General features: G+C 39.6%; 1 protein-coding gene and 1 long non-coding RNA gene across 4 annotated transcripts in view; one reads left to right on the top strand and one right to left on the bottom strand.

Annotated features, from left to right (window-relative positions):
- TAFA2 (TAFA chemokine like family member 2) overlaps positions 1 to 20,999 on the bottom strand; it is a 191,214-nt gene extending 170,215 nt beyond the window's left edge. For 2 of the 3 annotated variants that reach the window (XM_040062944.2, XM_058420372.1), the window contains exon 1: positions 20,087 to 20,999. The gene's annotated coding sequence lies outside the window, so the exon portion shown is untranslated. The remainder of the gene's footprint in view (positions 1 to 20,086) is intronic. The other variant, XR_005700630.2, reaches the window with a different exon arrangement.
- A 619-nt stretch (positions 21,000 to 21,618) lies between these two features.
- On the top strand, positions 21,619 to 24,871 carry LOC120752427 (uncharacterized). The gene is made up of 4 exons (XR_005700704.1): positions 21,619 to 21,688; positions 22,829 to 22,923; positions 23,511 to 23,608; positions 24,620 to 24,871. It is a non-coding gene; the product is annotated as an uncharacterized LOC120752427 (long non-coding RNA).
- Positions 24,872 to 25,009: the final 138 nt, after the last annotated feature.

Here is a 25,009-nt window from a genome sequence, read left to right on the forward strand (position 1 = left end):
GGATGAAAATCAATATTTTAGTGAGTTTTTCTGATGCTCTCTTCTGTGCTGCTGTGAAAAGGAAACAAAATTGTAACAGTAGCAAAATTTCTTCTGCAAAATGATGCTGATATACTTGTTTGGGGAGACTTGTGAGGAAATGAAAGGTGAAAGTATTCAGAAAAACTTGCAAACTTCTGTAATCTCCCTCCTATTTTATTATAAGAATGGAGCCTGATTATAAATACATCTATATAGCAATCAAAATAAAACTTGCCCAAAGCTAACAACAGTAAAGATTATGATTTAATGTAATGACCCCTGTTGCCATATTATGTGAGCTTTTGTGAGATGTTTATATCTCTGACTGAATTTTCCCACAGCTTTCTGATGTAAACATCTTGTTTTTCCACATTCCTTTCTGATGATAGTCAACTGATGGACTTCTAGCCCGGCCAGTGGGATGAAGAGGTGGCAGCCTTGTTCTCCAACCCCTGGTCATTCTTCAAAACCTATAAAAGCAAGGTCTTTGTAAACAATAAAATTCTTTCGTCTTTCTTCTTTAGCCTTCATCTTGTGTGAGTCAAATCTGTGAGTATTTACTCGTGTCCACTAGTGACAGACCCCAACTTAATAATGTTATCTATTACAGAGAAAGATCTTACTGACTCTTGACAGATATTCACTACAAACACAATATATACATATCCTGATTAATATAGGTCCTACAAAAATCACCATGCAAATAGCCTAAAAACAGCTTTGAAACAAGATGCCTATTGTTAGCCTATTCTCACACAGCTCATGGGAATTCTAGCCATACGCAGACTCAGTCAAAACCTGGTCCAATATGTAATGGTACTTTGAACCAGGGCTGAACAAAGTTCATTCCTCATTCATTTTTACCTTAATAGTGCTCACCATCAGTTCAGCTGAACAAAATGTTGATGCTAATTCTGTCTGTTATAGACAGGTCCTTGGGTTTTAAACTGCATCCACCAACAGAGGTATATCTACCCACTCTAACACTTTAAGACAGATAAGGTCATTGGTTTTGAAGCTTGAAATTACAGTTGTCATATTATACCACAAATAATATACTACAATTTTTAAATTTGTATAAGCATTCTAAAGGAAAAAAAAAAAAATTAAAAAAATTGAAGGCTAAATTTATAAAGAAGAGCTGCTGAGTAAATAAGAAAGATAATGTTTATCCACTGAGAGAATTCTAATCTTCAGATTCCTGAAGGAGCTTACAATTTTACTTACCATAAAACATTTTATGTCTGTATTACAAGCAGCATACTTTTTTTTTTCCCAAATGTTACATATTTGGTTATTTACATAATTTCTTGCAATTAAATGGTAAAATGGTATTTAGGATCTTTCCAACCATAATTAACATTTTCTCCTGCTTTGCAATTAATTAGAAAGTTAGAAAACTGCATTACTAAATACTGCTTGGACATCTCATCTCTAATTAGTCAGATATTGATGTCCTGCTAATAAAAGTGTCCTGCAAAAAAAATACTTCACAAATGCAGCTATTGGAGGAATCAAGGCAGCTTCTTCATAAGAGCCTTGAAGACCCTCAGCGAATAAAAATACAGTCAAAAATTGCTTTGCATTTACTGACCAAAGAATAATTCTGGGGAAGAAAAAAAAAGGGCAATACGGGGAGGAAGATACAGTCACGTCAGAATCCAGGCCCAAGCATTTTATTTACTAAGTGAAATCAACAGTTGCTGTCTACACTAAGAATCATGTCACCACACAAATGATAAGCAAAAGTACTTCTTCTGTATAAAATTTTTTATAACTCTGTAGTAAAGAGTTTAAGACTCTAAGAAGTAGCAAACCAGGTGTATTTCTTATATTACTTACTCCTATTAGACAAAGGAAGGAGAGTTGCTTTGTTTTATGTTGGTCTTTTTTTCCAGGTCCATAGATTGATGCTATCCAGTGCCAATAAGCACAGTGCGAGTTTGGGGGCTGATTCCAATAGACCTATATTCTACAAAGAGACAAAACTAGAGGAGCTTCATGAATCACAGTCAAGTTGCTCATTAGAAAATCAAAACCCCAGAAGAAATCCTCATAACATTCTCAGTATTTTGATAAAACACTAGTAGATGTCAGAAATTATGTATTTCCCACTCCTCATAGGCCAAGACACATGGACCACTGCCACCACTATGACAATGTTATGACTTAGAGCTGTACACTTAATGACAGGGAGATGCAGTGAGGACTAAGGATTGAAAAAATCTCTTGCAAGCATGAGTCTTGCACATGGAACAAAGTAAAGGACAGAAAAATGTTTTATCATTGTTCAGCACCTCAGTCCTGAAAGGTCTTGCTAAGTGTCACTGTCACAAAAACACTTAATACAGAATATGCCTCTTTCAGGACTTTGCATTTGGTTTACTGCTCTGAAACTCTGTAATTAGATTTCTACACATATTCAGTATACAGTTATTCATTCTTGTGGAAATTTCTTCTCTCATTTCCTCGCTACATCACAGTCCAATAAATGTTTGTTCTCAAATTAACTATCCTTCTGGATGATGGTCACAGCAACAAAACCCGATCTGAGAAATAAAATTTAGTTAATGTCATGCTCCTTATAAACTAGAAGGAAAGCTGGAATCATCCTTTCCAGACCTACTTTAAAAAGCTGATTATTTCTTTCTTATTAATACGTATATTATATGTGTAACATATTATTATTAAAAATCTCTATTTATTTCTCTTAGAATTATCAGAAACATTAAATTTAGCTTAAAGAGTTTGATTAACAGCTTGTAAGATATTTCAAACCTCAGCTTAATATCCTGACTTTCAAGGGGTAGCAGAAGGGTTTTTTCACACATTAGGATTTTGTACTAGACTACACCATTAAAAGACAGACAAAAAAAATTAAAATAAAAGTTTTAGCAGAAATTGCCTACGATGTTAATTAGTTTTGTTATTGTTGTATATGATGCTGCTATTCCTTTATCTATCAATAACATAGGTACCAATAGGTTCAGGATTATGGCACCTACATTTAGGCATTGAAGTATAAGTACTCAGTTAACTAAATCATAGATTTGAAGAGACCTCGAAGATCAAGTCCAACCTTTGCCTGATTGTCACCTCGCCCACTAAACCACAGCACTAAGTGACATGTCCAGTCATTTCTTGAACACCTTCAGAGATGGTGATTCCACCACCTTACTGGGCAGCCTGTTCAAATGCTTAACCACCCCTTCCATGAACAAACTTTTCCTGATGTCCAACCTGAACCTCCCCTGACAAAGTTTGAGACTGTCCTCTCATCCTGTCACAAGCTGCCTGTAAGAAGCTGACCACCACCAAGGTACAACCTCCTGTCAGGCAGTTGTAAAGAGTGATAAGGTCTTCCCTGAACCTTCTTATCTCCAGCTCCCTCAGCTACTCCTTTTATGACTTTTGCTCCAGACCTTTACCAGTCATTACACCAATATTTTCTTGCTGTGAGGGCCCCAGAATCGAATAGAATCCTCAAAGTGCAGCTTCACCAGTGATGAGTAGAGAGGGAAACAGGATGTTTGACATGTTATTGATCTGGAACATTGTTATAAAGTCCACCCAAGCATCTTAAATATGTTGCCCCATTTAAAATGTTCACTTCAAATAGTCAAAATTCTACCTTTAAGGCAAGTTATTCAACTCAACCAGCTTGCTGTGATTTGAAGTACAATTTAGTTGAGCCAAAGCAGATAGGCATTTTAAAGCAGGCAGAATTTCTAGGTCTATTGATAAGCAACAAGATTCAAGTGTCCAAACACAACCATCTAGAGCCATTTGAAATACCCAAGAGAAGGGATCAGCAGATGCAATGCAAGCCATTTTGCATCTGATTCAGTTTCCGTAACCATCTGAAGTAGTACTTGTAGGCCAGACAAGATGCTTTAGAAAGTTTTAAGTGATGTTACACACCTGAATCCTACCCTGGATCTCACTTGACTATGAAGGTCAAGTGAGAAAGCACTTACCTCCAATTGCAATTGGACGCCTATTTTAGGTGTCAATCTCAAGATTAATCCTGCCATTTTTGGTAGGTTATGACCAAATTTCAAAGACCTAAAGCAAATCAGCACTGGACTCTTTAATAAACTTCACAAAGCAGCAACAAGGTGATATACAAAGCATTTTACTTTTAGCAGAACACCAAAATCTCTAAAGAAGGAGTTTATTTTACCATTAAAATACGACACTGTAATTTCAAATGTTGTTTTGCAAAGGTTCATTATCTGACAAAAAAATAATCACAGTTAAGGGTGCATTTACTCTTAATCTTTTGTAACTTTTGGGTTTTGGGGGTCTTTGAAAAAGAGAGGTGTTTACAAAGGTGTTCTTTTCAAGTTCTGTATGCTGGCTCAGGAATTTTATTTGATGATGCACCATTATTACTGTTCTCCAAATACCGGGAGGTTTAATACCTTTTTGAGCAGAAGCTTCAAGATTAAAAAGAATAATTTCAAAAAATAAAATTACTACCATATGTTCAAACAGGCAAGGAAACATAATACTATGAGACCTGTGAGACTGCTACGTCTAGCTGTATCATTCCAAGTCACAAAATTTAATTGCTGGAAAAAGATATTCAGGCCAATCAAGTAACACAAGGGGGTGGTAAAGCACAATTTTAGCTGTTATCCAGCTTCTGGATATGATAATACCATAGTGAAAAGGTAAATTCCAACCACAAGTTTTATTACTGCTGAAAATGCTGAGAGCTGGCTCCACCCTCACCTTTTCAGTCAAAATCAACCACCCAAAGAGCTTTTATTATATAAGATTCTCAGAGTGAATTTCAGAGTATCTACAATGGTTATGTGAAGGGCTCGACTCTCTTTTCTCTGACAGATCTAGGCCATCTGAGCAGGTTTTAAACCTCCTTCGTCACCTCTGAGACTGAAATTAAAAAGAAGGTATGCAGTACTCAGTGTGAAAGCTCTAGGCTTTTTTTCTATTGCAGGCCAGCAGAGAAACTGAACTCATGAAGCTAACCATGAAGGGATATGATGCTATTTTAAAAACCAGTTTTAATGATTTGTAGTGCTTGTTGCTCAAGTCCTTTAGCTTCTTCTGAAAAAGCTACTGTGTTACACAGACCTTTGAGCAACTGCGGAAGTCAAACCAACTCAGGGTACCAAATGGAAGAGGTAAACTGAAGCACATGATAGAAAGAACAGACTGTATTTTAAAATACATTTTCTATTTGATTCTTAATATTAAAAATAACTTTGGATTTAGAATGTTTCTGTCTGTTTTATTCAAACCTGACCACAAATCAGTTAGACTCACCAAAGAAGCCTGGTGTTAAAAGTCAGTGGAATGGCAAAATGCTAGCTATGCTCAAAGACAGAAAAAGGACTAGAGGCTTGAAAATTCTGGAACTATCACAAGTTCACTTCATATTATACTGGAAAATTAAAACTCTCACACAAAATTATCACTATAACTTATTATGCCTGACAAAAAGAAAACCAAGGAGTTGTGCTCTTTTATTACACAGCTACTTAATGTAATTGGCAGGCATTAATTCATTGGAGTGATGGGTATTTAACTTAGAGCTCAAATTTTTGTAGAATATATTTATAGGTATATGGAAGTTCCTAATAGTTAGTATGTGGGTACTAATCAAAGACATTATTTCATTCAACAACAATTTCTAAAAAGAAAAGAAAAGAAAAAAAAAAAAAGTCTAGTAGGACAATAGATTTGGTTTCATCTTTTAAAGGAAGGATTTCTTGGGCAGAAGCCTAACTTAAAGATTGTTTAAATAAAAAAAAAAAAAAAAAAAAAAGAAAAGAAAAGGGAAGGACATGTTGCAGCAGCCCTCTCGTTAGAGGGTAGAAATGAGCCAAAACACAGACTTCTTGTTTATCACAGCATGAAAAGGGTCCTGGTTTATTCCTCTTTACAGCTCAGCCATCCTAACTCCAACTATTCACTGACTCTGGCTGCAGCAAACTCCTACTGTAGATTTCTCTTGCAGCCTCTGACACTGGTTATTTCCTGATAAACTATGACTGCATGTATTAGTTTGCAGACTCTGACTGCAGGTTTTTACCCAGCTAGACTATGGCTGCAGGTTCCAGCAACAGGTGTTAACTGCAGACCCAGACTGACCTCACAGCAGTGATTTTCTGTCCCCAGGATCCTTCTTCATGATCCTCTTGTTCCCTCTTCCTCAGACTTCCTGTTCCTTTATGATTCTCCCCTCACCAGTTGACCCACTCCATTTTATCACACTTAACCTTTATTGGATATAGCTGTGACTCATCAGGGGCAAGGCTGTATTGGGTAATTAACACAGCTGTTACTTATCAGGAGCAAGGTCACCTGTACTCCCTCCTTCTACAGACATGGACATTCTCCATTTCTCCAGTTACGGCTTTTTTGTTTCTTCAATGCTAGAAAGCATGTACAATCAGGCTTCCATAGAAAGTCATAGGCAGACATGCTTTTCTACAATACATGATTAGACATTTCTGGGAAACATTAGTGAAATGTCTTCCAAAAACATGAAAGGAGCATATAATAAAAATAGAACAGAAGGCAGAGGCCAGATACATTTTCTTTCCTCCAAAATGGAAATGACTAGTCAGTGCCTAGACAAATTTTCATTTGTCCTGTAATAGTGCTATGTGAAACACTGTCTGCCACTAACCAGCAGAAAAAATATGACAAAGCATTCATCAAAGTACTTTTATTACATTCTCAGTTCCTTCTTTTGTTAGATTGTAGTCCCACTTGTTCTCTGACTCTGGCCATTATGAAGTACCTTAACAGAGAAACTTCCCTTCTCCTTCACAAAAGAGATCTAATTGATAAAAACTGAAAGTCTTTACTAAGATCAGACTCATTGGAGAACCTCATCAACAGCTGATTTAAAAAAAAAAATAAAAAACAAACAACAACAACAACAGATTATTTTTGTTAAATTATTATTTAACACTATACTATTTCCTTTCCAGTGGGCTCCAATCACTTATTTCATGGTAATGAATTAAGTTCTAGAACCATCTTGATCTGAGGGGAAATGAGAAACTAAAGCAAACAATGATTTTCAAACAATAACTTCTACCTGAAACAATCATCTTGTGGGAACCAACTTATCATTATATAGAGAGTTCCATCATCCATTTCCTTCTACCTCCAAAACTGCATGTAGTCCAATACCTTAAAACATTACAGTAGGTCTGATTCACTCTTTGCCAAAGCCCAGTTTGAAAAAAATGTTAATTAGCCAACAAATAACAACTCCAAAAGTGGAAGAACAGAGAATGATGTACCTTAAAATCTTTCCAATGTCTCATCACTACTATGATCATCACTGTGGGTCTGAACTCCACATCCCATGATCTAGGAATATATTGTATATACAGCAAAATTATGTATGTTTATCTTATGGTTTCAGTTGATAATGTAGACTGTCACATAGCTATTCATACACAGTCAGTACATACTGTTTTAAGGATTGTTGTACTCACAGAGATGTAAATGTATTTTAGGCAAGTAGCAGCTGTAAGTAAAAAGAAGAATAATTATATCTATAGAAAGAAAATAATTTGAAGTCATAATGGCTTGGTCAGTAAATGGAAAAATGTTCTTTTCAGGTGTTGGATAAAAGTTATACAGATCTTCTGGTCAAGACCACAATACACACAGAAATTAGAAAAACCAAACAGCTACAAATTTTCTCTCCAGGAAGGAGCCCATGAATTGACAACAATTACTTAGGACACTAAAAAGACACAGAGACTAAAATGTGCAGCTCATAGAATAGCTGTGGACAAAGCATGAAATTATAGCTTCTTACTTTTTCCAGTAAAACAGTAAATCTTAGGAAGGATTTGGCATATGCAGATTATTTTATCTCTCTGTTTAATGGATAGGAAGTTTGGGAAACTAAAAATATTTTGCTTTGAAAATCTGGCTTTGAATCACCTGAATCATTCACTAGTGAGAAATATTTTATTATTTCAGCTGACAGAACTAGGCCTGTCATGTTACTATAAGAAACCAGAAACGATTGCAACTGAACTGAAGCAATGCTGAACCAAAACGTTCCAGAGAAATGAGGGGAGAAGTAAAGCTATCTGCTTGACTAATTATTCATCTGTATACTTGGCTGTTTTCTCAAACAGGGTTGCAAACGTTCATAAGGCACAGATAAATTGTGATCTTACACTATCCAAGACAGAAGGGAATATACAGCATACCCTTCAGCTACAAGGGTGACAAGGATTCTACATAATACCAGAACTTCTCAGCATATTTTTCAATCATATGTATCTTGTATTCATTTTGAATCTGTATTCAACATCTACGGATTCGGAGAAAGGATCTTTTCTCGCAATTTCAATATTGTTCCCACAAATAGCTGTGAGAATGAGATATGAGTTCCAATATGCAACCAATGAAGAGAGTCTATCAGAGACTTAGTTTTACAACAGCTGAGACCTTTCTATCAATTTCCATGGCAGAGTCATGCATAAGTTTTCTTTCCATTAATCATTTCCATATTTTGCTTACATGGAACTCTAAGTAGCAAAACCCAAAAATATTAGAATTCATGGAAAGATTATTAGGATTTACCACAAGGTGGTCTTTTGGCAGGTTGCATATACATTTAGTTTGTATCTATTAATGAGATATAATTAACCACAATGACAAAAACAGGGTTATATAGCCTGCATTAGTACATATTATTAGATTTAATAAATATACAGATGTAAGGGAACATGTGAGCCACAAATACTGAACTCACTCCTTCATTGTAACTGAGTCAGCTGCAATTTTTTCCAGCTTATAATTAGACAACCACTTAATTTGAAGAATTATCCTAACAAACAGAATATTATCATTACCAAGAGAATATATGAGAATAACATACCAATTCCAAAATGTCCAAATCTTTACCATACATATGGAATATATTTGTGTTTGTGCTCAAGTTTACTCAAAGCATTCTCCAGGGTGAAGAAAGTATATTTTTTCTTTATTCAGACAAAGCAAAAACTAACACAGCCAGCCATGTATCTACCTTAATTTTGTGTTTTATTAAAATAACATATGCAGGTCTTGTCTGTGTTATTGATGACACCATGGTGGCTATTGGACTGATATAGTGGTCTCCAGGAGTTTCCAAATACAAATGAATCCTAATGAGATAATCCCTAGTGCATGGAGATGGAGGAATACTATCTAAAATAATGCCACTACTGTTGCAGAATTGGTTTCAAATTAATTGTTTCTTTCTAAAGCTATAATTATCAGGAGGAATGCAGTTAGTCAGAAAAAAAATTAAGTTAAAAGTGCATAATGTCTAATAGCTGATTAAATAGAGAATACATGGTAAATGTGGGAATCAGAATGACTTGCAGCTAACTGTGAGACGATGGGTCATGCACATGAAAAGAGACGGTTTTGGCAGGAAAGCAATTTGGTAATGCTGACTGCAGTCTGCATTTACTTGACATTCGGAAAGATCATATGACACCAATGCAGATGAGGTGAAGAGTGAAGAGAAAAGGAAGGGCAAGAACTAGAGGAGAAAAAGTTAGATTATGAGCAGCTGAGGCATGATGAGGAAGGAGAGAATATGAGTGTCATTACTGGGTGTTCAATTTTTAAAGTGGAAATGGGAACAAGGCGTTATATTAAAGAGACTTGGAGTGTTCAAGCAGCTATGGCAATAGCTGGATCAACATTTTTCTCACGGAGGAGTTTTATGAAGCGATCATTTGATGAATAATTAGGAATGTTTAAATTTATCTTCCAATGAAAAGTAAGTGTGTATGACATAGTAAGTGTGTATTTACTCAGTGTAAAATATATTTTTATAATAATGCAACAAAACAAAGAAACTCCAAAGACTATTTGAAATACTTAAGAATAATTAAGCTATCAAAAAATCCTCAAACCTAGAACATTATACCACAGCCTCAAAGAGAAAGAAACTCAGAATAGCTGATTTAGGCTTAAACTTTCTCCCAGTACATTTTCCATAAGCAGTGACCCCCAACAATTACAAAAGCGGACACAGACATGATCAAAATGGGAGAAGGCAGCTACGTATTTGAATGTACACAAACAGGTGCATGCCACACCAGCCTGCAAAAACAGGAGGGCTAAAGCTGCCTAAAACTTCACAGAGTTATCTAAAGGCTGAAGGTAATGCACAAAGAACTGCAAGCTGTGGGCTCAGAATCACATCTGACACAAAAGCAGTATACAAGGGGAAGAAAGTTACACAGAGTTACATTCTTTTATATTGTTAGGCTTCGGTCACAAGCTGATCTATGCAGTAAAACAAAATCTGGAATACAATCACCAAAAATACTTCTATCAATGTACTGGTTTTAGCTGGGATAGAGTTACTTTTCTAAATAGTAGCTCACTGTGTTCCAGATTTGTGATGCTGAGAGACAGCAGCCATGGATAAGGCCACAACAGAGCAGGTACACCCCTGAAGGGGCTGTGTCCAAGGGTAAGGCCACACCAGAGCAGTGGAGCACACTTCCGAGTTACCATAGCTGTGGATTAGTCCACACATCAGCAGATATGCCCCAGAAGAGGCTGGATCTATAGATAGACCCATGCTGCAGCAGGGGCAAGCGGAGAAGTTCACAAAAGTGTAAAAAACGCTATGGCCTGGTCCAAAGGGACCAGGTATGGAGATTGTAATAGATGTGCATTTAAATTGCCATAACTCATAATTTGATTTGCATGTTACAGTAAGCACTACAGCAAGAACCACCCAAACCAGTTGAGGACAAGCCTTACAAAAATGAGTGCAAATGCAGTAGTGGCCCAACCTGAGCTGGCTTTTGTGCCCAGTAACTCCACCTCTCCTCTCCTGAGTGACCACCATAACAAACAGAATCCAAGTCAAGGACTAGATGAACTCAATTGGTATTTCATGGACATTATACACTGGTGGACCATAGACTAAAGGAATAATACTTGCATGTATTAGAGAGTGAGAAGGGAAAGGGGGTGGTTAATGAGAGGATATTGGACAACATGGGACCTAAGTGTGACGCCAATTCTGAGAATAAGTGATAGAGATTGTACTGGGTTTGGCGGCATAGAGTTTATATTCTTCATAGTAGCTTTTAAGTTGCTTTGTTTTATATTTGTGACCAAAAGTGTTGATAACAGAGATGTGCTTATTGCTGAACAGTGCTTTAACAGCATCAAGGCCTTTTTTCCGTTCCTCACATTGTTCCACCAGTGAAAAAATTGGAGGTGCAGGACTGCTGGCCCTAAATAGCCAAAGAGATATTTCATATCATATGAGGTCATGCTCAGCACATGAAGCTACAAGGAAGAAGCAAGGACTGGCATACATTTCACAAGCCACTGCTACGTGTGATAGAACCCCGCTTTTCTGGACAAGCCTGCAGCCCTGCCTACCAATGCGAAGTGCTGAAAGAATTCCCTGTTTGTCTGTGATTGCATGTGCGGCTTTTGCTTTACCTATTAAACTCCCTTAACCCACAAGTTTTCTCACTGTTAGTGTTCCAATTCTCTCCCCCATCTCACTGTAAGGGAGGGAGCAAGTGGCTGAGTGGGCTGAGCTGCCTACTGGGGTTAAATCAGAACAATCACAATGATAATCAAATTATTATTATAAACCAAATAATAAAATCTCACTGCCATAAAGGAAGAATGAATCTGCAACAGGGAAAAAACCTCCAACATTTCCTAAATCAGAAGCTCAAACAGGATTCATGTCCATTTCTTTATTTGAACATCCATTGCACGAATACCAACATAATGCCTTCCTTATGAAAGTTTGGACACTTTGGCATTAATGCATTTTAAATATTACCTTAATTCCAACACAAGGTTTATCCCTTGTGAATCTCGACTGAACAGAAAAAAGAAGGATCATAATAATGAGAAATGTCAGTGTACTGGATGATAATACCATATCTAAATTTATGACATTATATTAGCATATAAATACAATATTTCTTGTGTCTTGATTCCAGTAAGCCCATAGAACTGAACTTATCTCTCGGTATTTGCTGCTGTTACCAGATCTTAAGATAAAACTTCCCATCCTTTTTAATAATAGCTTATTTGTTGCAATGCATAGAGTGAATTTTTTTACACTAAATTTGCACAGGTAAAAGAGTCTGAAGAGAGGATACATCCCAGAGAGGGTATTCTTCTCTTGTGATGGCACTGAAACAGATCTTTTTTCTGCAATTAGGCTCTGAACATGACCTAATTTCCTGCATGAATACCAGAGCCTGATATACTTAGCCAGAAAGTGATATTTTACTTTGGTGCCACACCACCACCACCATATTTGAAAATTTACCTTATTGTAATGGTAGCCTCTAACTCTATAATACAAAATACCCATATACCTGTAGAATCTTACTGAAATTTACTTGCTGTTATATAGTCTCTCTTCTGAATACAATGGGATTGAAGCTTCATAAAAGGTGTAGGAGTGGTAAACCACTGAAATAAAGCTCAAGTCTTGAATTTATACCCAGAATACAGACACAGAGTTGTGAAAACAGCACCCCACCTACATGCCTTCAGCACAGATCGCTCTAAGCAGTTAGCAATATTTATTCAGGCTCACTTTAATTAATTTGATTGGTCCCATTGAAGCCACACCAGCTGAAATGTCTCATATGATCAGACTTCAAGTTTTGCCTATCTGCACACAGCAGGCACATTCTAATTTTTCCCAGTGATGACCTTTAGGATTTGGACACTTCTACAGTTCAAACCAAACTAAGACTACTAACTCATCTTGGATAAACCACGAGACAAGCTTCAGATGGTACCCACACTCATCCCTTACTGGAAAAGATCCACATTTCAAACAGTTTACAACTTACAAATAATACAGAAAGACATTAGCTTTCCTCAGAGTCAAGCCATTCTGTGTGACTTTGCAGGGTTATTAAATGCAATAACACAATAGCCGGTGATAAATTATGGCTGAGCCTAGAAACTGAAAGGCCAAATAGATATCTTAAAAGGAAACAAATACTGAAAGTCTCAGCTGAAAGGGGATCTAGAGTACATCGTTTGGATGCAGTGCTCACAGCTCTCCCAAATGCAGAATCACAAAGCCGAAGGCAGTACCTATCCTAAGACTGCATGACTTCACGTCAAAGACTTTGGTACACGTTCTCTCACACACAGTTTCACATGGTGAGGGGGAAGGCAGGGACAATCTGTAACCAGGATGACTGTTCTGTATAAACATGCTCAGATGAACACAAAAATCCACTGGGTGACTCAAGGGCTGAGCCACACCCTTGTCATGGGTTTTTAGCTGGGGAGGAATGTGGAGTGTTGCTCTGTCAGGACCTTGGAATTGTTTTGGAAAAGACAGGGACCTATCGGAGGCTAGTTTTGGATTTTGGCATCTGCTTTGGCCACTGAAAATGTTGACTGCAACTTTTGGAAGTACTTGTATAAATCCTGATTTTTCTTCAAGCCAGCCCTTTTTTCCCCCCAGCCAGCTGAACAGGTAACATCAAGTCGGGACGTCCTGTTGGCCGGCTGGGCCTGCCGCTCCCCCCCGCCTTTGTGGGGGAGCTGGTCCGAGGCCTAGCCAGGCTCCATCAGCTCCCGGGAGCACAGAGGTGGCAGCTTAACATCAACTACTTTTAAAACCTCCCCAAAGTCCCAGAGCCCCAGAATAGGGAGGGATCTCTGCTAGGCCCCTGATAATAGCTATGGGTCTGGTTGGACCGAGGTCACCCTGACTGTCACTGAGGGGTGGGCAGAGCTCTCCCCCCCTCCCCTCCTCCGAGAGGAAAGGAGTGGAGGGGAGAAACCCTGCCCTGGGGAGAGACTGCTGCCCTGGGCAGAAATCACACAGCAACTGCAGGCCTGGGCAGATTTAACCCTTTCCTGGCAACATGACGCTTCCAAGGCCTAACCCTTCCCCGAGAGAGAAAAGAAAGAGACAGAGTGGACATGGAAAAAACACAGCATGAAGTCAGTGGAGCAAGAGTGAAACAACTGATAAAGATTATTGGAAGAAGAGATTGAGGATGTGGGCATTTTTAACCAGACTTCTCTGGGGTAAACGATGGAGAAATGGACTATTTCTTGTAACATCTTAATGTTGTTTGAGGGAATGCTGGTTCTAGTCAAAAGTTCAGGATTGATATACTTGAGATTTAATTAAGAATCTTGAACAGAGTAAGCCCCTCACTCCTGTGGTAAAAGGAGGTCTCAGCCTTTGAGATGAAGATAATTTTATAGAGAAAGTGATTTAAGGCCCTTGGCTCCTGGGGTAAAAGGAGGTCTCTGTTTCTTTTGAGATAGAGACAATTTTAGAGATAGAAGAAGAGAATCCTCATTTTGTATTAGAGGAAGCATTCTTAAACAGTACCCCAAATACACTGAAAGGCCCATAAGTAGCCAGAGGAAAGGCTGCTATTGCGTGGAACTGCACCATCTGCAAAAATTCCAGGCTGTTGTAGATTTGTGACATTGCGAGTCACAAGACTGTCTTTGTCTTGTGGCAAATGTCTCCATAGGTCTCCTATGAGACTCGTCTCCTAAACTGATGAAAGGTTATGTTTAAATGGTGAAACTGACTGAAAATCGCAACTTATATTTCTCTATGTTGCTTGTAACAAAGTTAACAGTTGGTAAGGGAAAGGAAGGGTGTTTTGAAGTTTTTTTTTTTATATATAATTTTTTTTCTTTTCTATTCTTTTAGTGTGTGTTAATAAAACTATTTGTTTATTTTTAAGCTTGAGCCTGCTTTGCTTCTCCTAATCCTCTTCCACAGGAAAAAAAAAAAAAAATAATAATAAAATAAAAAAATAAAAAAAATAATAAAAAAAAGAGAATAAACACTAAGACCACAACACTAAAGTTGGTAAACAAAATTTGGTGAATGTAAAACCACTACATTAATTGGTGTTTCCACCTGGTTTCGAACAAACCTAGAACAACCCTCTACCCCATCCATGACATAACCTGTCAGACAGAGATGAGGGGGAACAGCCATTACATAACTGACTGCTTTGTGGCAAAATGGATCAGAGGCTACAGTTCTGCCTTAGCAATATGTGATGAAGAAAGTGCAGTGAGGGAATAGAATAAATCCAATATGAGGGTATCACTGCAAATGTGAGAGACAAGTCAGGTCTGTGCTCCTGTCTCTAAAAGAGATGGTGTGAGACTGCATGTTACTGACAGATTTATTTTAGAAATGTTTTATATCCCGTTTTAAAAAGTGGAACATAAAGCAAAAGCAGTACACTAAGTAATTGCAATTTGGTTCTTGCAGTTTGGTTTTTGTAAGTAAAATAAGTATGCAGTACTGCAATACTGCCTCCTTGCATTTTAAGAAAGAAATTGCCTTATTGGATCAAGACAGTGGTCCATCTAATCCAGTACCTCATCTTCAAATACTGGACCTTAATATAGCTATAGAGGAGGCAAGATATATTCCACAGAGAGAGAGAGGCCAGCATACAACAAAGACTAAAATTTTATCTATTTTTAAAGTATTTTATATTTACTGACTCATTTATTAGTATTTTGATATTTATACAACCAGCTAGGTTTGTTGAACTATGATTGTTTATTATTTACTTGTGAAGTTTGCCAATGTAAAGCACTTTCTGCAGCATTAGCTTCAATTTGTGATATAGGCACAGAAGATTACCAAACACCCAGGAGTCAAAAAAAACTATGTATGCTTTCACCTGAGTGCTACTCTGTACTGTGGCTTTCCCCTTGGCATTGTTAAAGGGATGCTCACAGCTGAGGCGGCTGTATACAACGCTGTCCTGGTGCCGAGAGACCTGTGTTCACGTTTCCTATTACAAGATCAGCAAGATGTGAAGTGAGGCAACTAGAAAATGCAAGCGATGAACATAGTCAGATTAGGAGGTTTGATAAGCTTCAAAGATGGGGGGGGGGGGAAATTATAATTTTTTACACATGCAATTACATAAATGATTCTTCCATGCCACAAGACATGGAGGACCTTCTCCTATAAGTGTTTATTTCAGGACTAAGGATGTAATCCATATAAAGCATTTTCCAGTGCTACGTCAAGCAACAGCTACAGCTGTAGTGTGTTCTACAAATCACTGTACTGATATATTCAGACAGAAGAAAAAGCTAAGAAAGCTTTTTTTTCAGTGACTTCATCCCATTTTGTCTAACTCTGTAGTGTCATGCCTACCTGGTAGTTATGCTAACTAATATAACTAGTAAAGCATGAGGTCTTTGCTTCCTCTTTTCTATCTCCAAAGTGTTCTTTAAAACACATGACAAGAAAGAAGCTATATGAAGATATCTTGAATTGTTTATCTTAAAAATGTGACTGTTCTGCAGTAGTACTATGAAGAGGTATGTTAGGTGGCCATTATTATTTTGTTATCTCTTTTGATAAATAACTCACTACATATGGCAAACAAGAGTGGCTGGCTTGGGTATATAAAGAAACAAAGCATAAGCCCCATTATCTTCCCAAGTTCTAACAAGAGCAAAAGGAGATAGCTCTGTAGCTGTCACAAGGAAAAATGAACAACATTACTGTTGATGTTTCCACATTCATTCCTATGCCTGGTGAATGTTAGATATCTGAACTTAGTCATGAGAAATTATTTGAAGTAAATATTAACAGTTTATAAAACCAAATCAGTGAGCCAAATTTCCTGTTGAAATACCCCTAAAAGTGAATTTGTGTTCTAAAAAAATATTTCAAATGTAAACATGTGTGCTTATGATGGACTCTGTGAAGCTGAGTATAGTAAGTGTTTTCTCATGCTAAAAAAAAAAAAAAAAAAGCCCACAAGCAAAATCCTTGTAAGTATATTCTTAAATCCAGTGATCTTAGGATAATGGAGCAAATACTCCAGCTGGTATAAAATGTCAAAGCTGCAACTACTCCAAGGGAGCAGTGAAAGTCCACATCAGCTGGGGATATCCCTCAACATGAAAATGGTCGTGAACAGGTCAGTATTCAGTTCTGCTGGCATAGGACCCTTCTGTTATATTCATCCTTACACAACTTTTCTTCAATGCCTTCAAAATTCAACATTGCAAAAGGTAAATGGGAAATGTATTTCCCAATAAAAAGCTATTGCCACCTGAATTACTTGGACATGCAATAGAAAAGTGATGAAAGACATTTAAATGAGATGTTTAAATACAGACTGGAAATACAAAACTGATCATAAATTAATTAGACTGTAGGGTCTTATGTTGCTTTAGCCTCTGTATTACCATGCAGTCTTTGTTTATGGCCATTTATCTTCTTTGTTTGATGACATTTGACTAATAAATACATTGATGAATTGCATCAGTAAATGCCATCCATACATCACAAAAACAGGATGTACTTAGTGCTTCTGGCACACGGATGCTAAAGGATTTTGTTTTATTTGAACTTCAAGTACTTAACAAAGGAAATATTACTGCTCTGCTGGATACATTTTCTGATTTTTATTTTAATTTTCAGTGAGCAAACAGCTGCAGAATAATGTGACTTAATGAAGCATTTCTAATAAAATCCTGCAGAAGATAAAAGAGAAGCATAGAACCGCTTGCTCAGTGATAGTTGTATCATTCAGAATAATTTTTCAAGATGGTGATCACATTTCTGGGTAGATGAGTATTAGGTATTGTGATTTTCTGTCTTCCAAGTCAGTGACTTCCCCTTTAGTAAGATAACTAGTTAGCACTGTTGCATTACTTATTTATAGTAAGCAAAACATACAACATAATAAATGCAACATCTTTCTAGTACATTATTTAGGCTTTACACTGGTTGGTAAGTAGCAACACAGACAGCAATAAATTTTGGTGTGAAGATGCTTAGATCTGAAAAACTTCATGGCTACATTTTGTTTACCAAAAACATACTGCCTGTATCTGGAAAAATGTCCTTTATCAAGTCTGTCATCATCTGTGATGAAATTATGAAACTTCCTGGCTGTTACATTTTTCTCTGCCACAGCAATTCAATGTAAAGTATTATTTGCTTTATGTAAATCTAGATAGGGCTCAATGAATCATCACTTTGCAACCTGCCAGTAAAATAATCTCCAATATCCATCTGTACACACACCTATTTACTTTCATTCAGAACAAGTTTTTCATGTATTCCCCACCAGAATAATCAAGTGCACTACAGACATCTACACATAAAGCTGAGATCCCTCAGATTGTAAGAGAAAGCTAAAAAAGTTACCGTTGTGTCCAGTATGATTAAAGATACAGGCAACTTAGTCATCATTCTCTGATTAAAACAGCAAGACAGAATCAAGATTTTTTTCTCTCAGTCACCCACTACCATCAGTACATCTAAAATTAATACCACATTTTTGAAGAACCTTCTATGTACAAAAAAATATGCAAAACCAGTGAGTAGTAAATCTGATTTTCTGTATCAACTGAACAAAGCTTTCCACTGAAATTATGGTACTTAGGTAATTTATGTTTTTAAGAATAACTACTGGAAATTTGGACTATGTGAAACAAAACCCACATGGTTTTCAATATTGCCTCAGCAGCATCAGCTGTCTGAAATAAAATATTAATAATGAAATTTAGATTAATTACTTTACTCTTAATTATACATTCACAAAAAAATCTGGGCACCAGTATGAGATGACAGCACAATTACTGTGAAAAAGTATAATGAAACTTATAACCTTTGCCACCTCTGATAAGAATACCTTAGTATGCTCTTTCCCAACTTCAGCTAAGCTATCCACCTAGTACCATTGAACTACTATGTTTCGAGTGTTTACCCAACACTACAGGAAAGAATCCTAATTTCTCGATTTGGCTTAAATAGGCCCATAAAGTAGCTTTAAACATATAGTAGCTGAATGCTAAAGTCTGAAACTAGAGAAACCAGATAACAATTATCATTTAGTCAATAGTAATTTAAATGTATCCACTGTGGTGCAAAGACCCTATGACCTGGAATCCTTTATGGGGTTTTCGGAAATAGGAGTTGAGTATGTTTATTTAAATTGACAGTTCTGCAGGAGTCGAAGCACTGTTCTTTAAATACTGAGCCAATGTCTACTAGGGGGAGGGTGGTAGAACTGAGATACTTCTAAAAAAAATACTGATAAGCTCCAAGGAAAAGCTGGAAAGAGAGAATTGTAACTACACATATCATTTAAAATTCTTTAGCAATGATTTTAACTCCCCTAGGAACAAAACATACAGAAGAGCAATGCCTGGCAACTCCTAACAGGGCAGTGCAAACTCTTGCTCTTTATTCTTTGCATTGATAACCTGGTGTCCGATCCTACAGCTCCACAGGAATAAAGCAGGCTATTTTAAAACTTTCTTTTGCTAAATTATAAATGGGATGAAATAAGGGAAAAGCCCTCTCACTGTAGCATACAGAACTTGCGACGTATTTAGTAGGTAAATAGTCTCAATAAGATACAAAGTAAGCAACGTGGATAGACAAGGTATGTTTCATACTATATACCCACAACTTGGAGAGCGCTACAATGTAGAAAGAAATGGAGGCATGGATCGTCCCTTTGTCGCTTTTTTTGTTTGTTTTTAGAGGATGAATAAAGCGACTACCTGCTCTTTGAGCCGCTCTCTTGAAGGCGGCCGATAAAGCATCGGGGCAGAGTAACCCCCGAGTGCCCGAAGGTCCTGCGAGTTAGCGGCCACCCTTTCCATAAAAGTTGAAAACCGGGTGGATTCCCCCGCTCCCCTGCCTCCCTCTCGGCTCTGTTGAACTGTTCTTTTAAGTAAAATCAAAGAAAACTAAAAGGGAAAACAAAAGCCATGAGGATCGCCCTGCGAAAGGCTGTAGCCGGCTGCTCCAGATGCCCAGCAGGACGGCAAAGCAGCTCTTCTTCACATCCGGTTCCCTCCAACTTCAGGGCAACGGGAGGGCGCAGCCCGCGGCAGCCGCTCCGCACACCTCATACCCGGCCCCGCCGCGGCAGCTTGCGCCCTCCGCCCGCGGGGTCTCCGCCAACCGCCAAGGGTATCTCCCGGCGGGCCCACCAGCGCCCAGATAGACACACAGACAGACACACGACCCTGGAGCGCTCCGCTCACCTACCTGCAGTCCCGATTCTTGCTAGAAATGCCTAGCGATCGGCCGCCTCCCGTCCGGGGGGAGCTCCAGCCTTACCGCCCGGGCATCGCCGGCACACGCCCCGCGCCCCGCCAGCGCTCGGGGGCATGGAGCGGCTCCGTGCCGCGCTCCGCTCGGCTCCCCTCGGCTCGGCCGGGCTGGGGCAGCAGCCGTCCGCGGGGCCCGGCTCTCTCCCCCCGCCTCTTTGGGAATACACCAGGAATCCGGCTAAGAGATGCTAGAGGAAGGGTGAAGTAACTGGGAATGGAGAGAAGACTTGAAGTGTTTCTTGTGAACGATTTCAGAGTAATTAAAAAAAATAAAATAAAATAAAATAAATTGAAAGGGAAAAAAAGAAAAAAAAAAACGAAAAACCCACGAAGTATGGCTGAGCTATTGGAAAAGCGGAGATAGGGAAGTCCTGCAGCCTAGTACGGCTCCGGCCCCTACGCCAACTGCGCGCGGTCCCGATTCAGCCCCGCCGGCAGAGGAAGGAGAAGCCAGCGCGTCCTGCAGCAGTCCCTCCGTTAGAGCATCTCTGATTGGTGTGCCTTCCACACACAGCACGACTTCCCCCTCCTGCTGCCTCCTTCTCTCTCTTGGGAAAAGTAGCTGGAGAGCGAGAGCTTCACCTTCGGCGGCAGCAGCAGCCTCCCGCGCCCAGCCTGCGCGCCGCGGAAGGGCGCGGAGACGCCCCGGGAGCCCGGACAGACAGAGGCAGTGCCGAGCGCGCCCTCCGCTGCGGGGGGGAGGGTGGAGGTGGAAGGAGGTGGGGAGAGGGAGCGACGCCCTTCTCCTCCCCCGTATTTATCCGGCCATTCGCGGCTCCCCGCCCCAGCCCTTATGAGGGAGCAGGTCCCAGCGGCCGCCGGTCTGTCTGACCGAGGAGCGAGACTCAGCCGGCAGCGCTCGCCGCCCCCGTACACTGGGGCTTGGGCCGCCTCCTTGCGCCGCCCGCTCCGTAGCGCAGCTCTCCCGTCTCTCCTCTTCCCTGCGAGTGGCGGGGCGGGGTGCGAAGTTTACGCACAGGCGCATGTGGTCGGGGAGACCCCAGCGGGCCCGCCGCCGCTCCGCCGGGACCCCTCTGCCCCTGCGGCGGGAGGCTGGGGCGCCGGGCGGGGAGGGAGCCGCAGGGCCGGGCAGGGCAGCTGCTCCGGGGACGGGGGGCCGCGGCTGCCGGAGCAGGGGCAGGAGGGCCGCGGTGGCGCCGGCGGCAGCCAAAAACTGGACTGTGTCTCCCTCCAGAGGGAGAAGGGAGTCACGCACGGCAGCTCCGACGGCGGGAGAGCCGAGGATTCGGCCGGGCCCCTCTTCCCTGAGGTGGTGTGGCGGGCTTGGTCAGTGCACCTGCGCTCGAGAGGTAGTGAGGAAAGGTAGTACGGGTCAGGTCCCGAAGGCACCTCGTTTCTCCTAAAACAGCTTTAAAGACGAGTGGCGAATTGCGGTCGTCTCCTATGACTACTGATTAATAAGGGAAGATGTTGCTGATTAAGAATAATTAAAAGCAGAATTGTGTAATTTATTTTGCTGTGTTCTGTGCTGTTCAAAAGGTGGTGCAGAGAAGTGGAGGGGAGAGAGCTAAAAAAGGTAAGAAAGAAACCTCGTTACAGTGATACCAGAGTCAAGTTCTCAGTTTTGTCCTGTAATTCTGATCTGCTCCTAGATTAAATGGGGATGAATGCATGCAGCATTGAGAAGCAGTGATATACTTGACCATGTGTTGGGTGGGTTGGTTTTTTTTTTTCAATTCTACAAGCTAGTATAATGGCCAGTTTTCAGAAAAGAAGCTTTTGCTCAGTCCTTAAGTGTTGCATCTTACATGATGTTCATAATCAACTCTGTCAGAAGTAGAAAAAGGAAGTGAAACATTTCTCTTCTTGTTATTGTTCATATTAGAGTTCTTCCATGGAAGCAAGCATCTGTAGAATGTTTGAATTATTTTGTTTTTTCAAAGCAGACCTAAAGGTCCATGCATTCAAAAAATATTTAAAAAAAAAAAAAAAAAAAAAAAAAAAAAGGAGGAGGAAGGATGGAGGCTTAATGTTGACTAGTCTGCATGTAGTGATGCAGCTGTAGGATGAAATACAAAGGGCAAGTTTAAAGTAGCCTGGTATGTGACTGTCACAAGTGCTGTTGCAGAAAACACTGCAGTACATGTACAGGCTGGATGCTGACTGCAGCCAAATTAAATGGCTGCTGGTTGTAAAGACAAATATGGTCTTGTCTCATTCATTGGAAGCTGATACAATGACTTCAGAATTTCCCTACTTGGGAACCATGTTTCTAGAGTTGCAGACAGCTAAAAAAATAATTTAGAGGGAACTGGAAAAAGCCAAGATTGTGCTGCTATCGGCACCACAAATTCAGGAAAAGATATATAGATCCAGACTAAAGTCAATCCACAGGGATGTTCCTGCCTCACCAGTTCCAAATGACATAGGGTCCTGAATACATAGTAGAAAGGGTAATATTTCCAGCTCCCTCTCTCAGTATAGGACCACAAGTATTGCTATTCCATTAAAAGCAGTGAAAGCACACCAAAAATACAACTAGAGCAACTAAAATGCAACTACAGCAGCTGTTGCACTTCAGATGTGGCAAACACCTTGTGGCTATAGGAGCACATAATGTCTCTTTTACCTGCATGTACCATTACACTCAAGCTGACTGCACGCTGTAAGACCAGAGAATACTTGGTAGTTTCACGTTGGTGTCCTGCTGTTGCAGAAAGCTGGTAAACGCATCGGAAGTTACGGAACTCTTACCACCATTTTGAAACAAGTCCTATGCAAACAGCCAAAGAAAAAGTAGCAGACAAAGCAGTAAGTATGTAACCTGTTTTGAAACCCAAGAATTTTGTCAGTGAAAATATTGAAAAATATAGTCTTTATTTCATGATGCTGCTGCTCATGAGCAGTTCCAAATCTCTTTGTACAACATCTGAAAATCTGAACAAATCTGCAGTACACACACACAGCTTGTATGACACCATGCATATGAAAGTATGTCCTGAAAGACATGCTTTCAGAAAGCATCTCTGCTGGCTTTCACAGTATGGTCAACACTCCTGGGAAGAACTGAAATTATCTGTTGTAGCTATAGAGTGCAGCTGGTTTTACAGATGCTTACTTGGTAAGTCTGACTCATCTCCAAAGGTGCCTTTGTACATTCTGCACATGTGCGATATGATAAATTTACCATTTTCTGGAAACACCAGATTGGCAGTCTTTGTCTTACATAGCCTGTATTTATATCTTTCTGACTGGGAAATCCCCCGCTGAATACTGTGGCCCTAGAATACTATGCAGTTATGAACCACAATTATTACATGAACATTCTCTCTTTATTCCTTCAGCTTGTTTCATTTTTGAGTTAGTGTCACTATTTCTTACTTTTCATCAATTTGTAGGTCTCTTCCGCATACTAAAAGACATGAGACATGAAAATGGGAATTGGCATTTGCAACAGGTGTAGTATTTGGAACAATTTCAGCATTTCCATTTCAAGGTGAATAACACAGCATGAAAATCAGGAAAGAAAACTTTGTTTCTGACTAGTTCTGTGTGGATCTGATGTGTATGTTTTTATACAGTAATTTTACTCGCATGCATGTTCTGAGCTGCTAAATGGAAAAAAGGAAAATTTATATTTTGATGGCCACAAGTAGATTTAGTCTCTAAGAATTGACACTAATGTCAGTACTGTTCATTAAAATCTACCAACTGTTCTTCTGCTTTATCTTTCTGAAGAGACTTCTCCCCTCGCACCACTCACCATGCTAATAATCTAAAGTAGCTAAAAGTGCCAGTTTTGGCACTACTTTGCATTTTAGCAGTTAGGTCCTTGGTTTCTCATTTTTTTCAAAAATATTAGGATTTTGGTCGGGTTTTCCAAATATATTAATAGTCAGCTTCACATACTAAAATAAGCAGCAGCTCAGACCACAGTGCTCATCAGGAATATCTCAGTGTAAGGAGATAAATAGTGACATAGAGCCTGATGTATAGCAGCATCCTACAGCATTTCTTTATTGCCATCCTGTAAAGCTGGGGAACAGGAAGCAAGGATCTCAAATGTCAGCTGGTGTAAATTATCTTTGATTATCATCCTGACACTGTGTGAATTGAGGCAGTCCAACAGTGCCTACAAGTCCCCTTTGCAATGTGTGTACAGATACACGACACACAATCATGTTTTTATCACAGGTGAGAATCTGGTCCACCATATTTAAGTCCTTTAAAAGCTCTGCTGTTGTAGCGCATTAATTGGGTTTGTATTGTGTTTCCTTTTTATATTGGGTTTTGTAATGTTTTCTTCTGTATCCCCTGTTCCCCTTGGAAACTGTATCACGTGGTTTGTCCCTGCTTGGCCACACCCATCCCCCCACACTGGAATGTAACCCAACTCTGTTACACTCCCACCTTGTCCCTGATTGGGCAGTGGCTTGTCCCTGCTTCTAGCCCCTTCCCGCCCTGGGTAAAAGCCCTGAGAGAAGGAGGGGTGGTCTCTTTTGCACAGGTTCAGGACGAGGAAGGAGCTACTGGGATCTGGACTCTGCAGGGGCAGGACCCCAAAAATAAAGCCCTGATTTCCCACACCTCCCGCCCCAGAGCAAACAGCAGACTCTCTTTCCTTCTGCCATCAACGAACGTCTGGGTCTCGCTAAAGAGCCACCACACTCTGCTACATTCCAGATGTTTGCATACAAAAATAAAAGCAATTGACTCCTGAAAAGCTGATGGAAATGAAAAGGCGACAGAGAAAAGTTATTCTGGGGTTCCTTAATATGTCTCCCACAGGCATTTATTAAAATCATGCTGGTTATTGCATTTTGAAGGAAAATGGGTTTTTAACTAGCATGCTGGAATCATCACTGATCTTTCAAAGCTTCCACATAAAATGGAAAAC

This window comes from Hirundo rustica, chromosome 4, assembly GCF_015227805.2.
Source record: "Hirundo rustica isolate bHirRus1 chromosome 4, bHirRus1.pri.v3, whole genome shotgun sequence".
In the NCBI taxonomy this organism is placed as follows: Eukaryota; Metazoa; Chordata; class Aves; order Passeriformes; family Hirundinidae; genus Hirundo; species Hirundo rustica.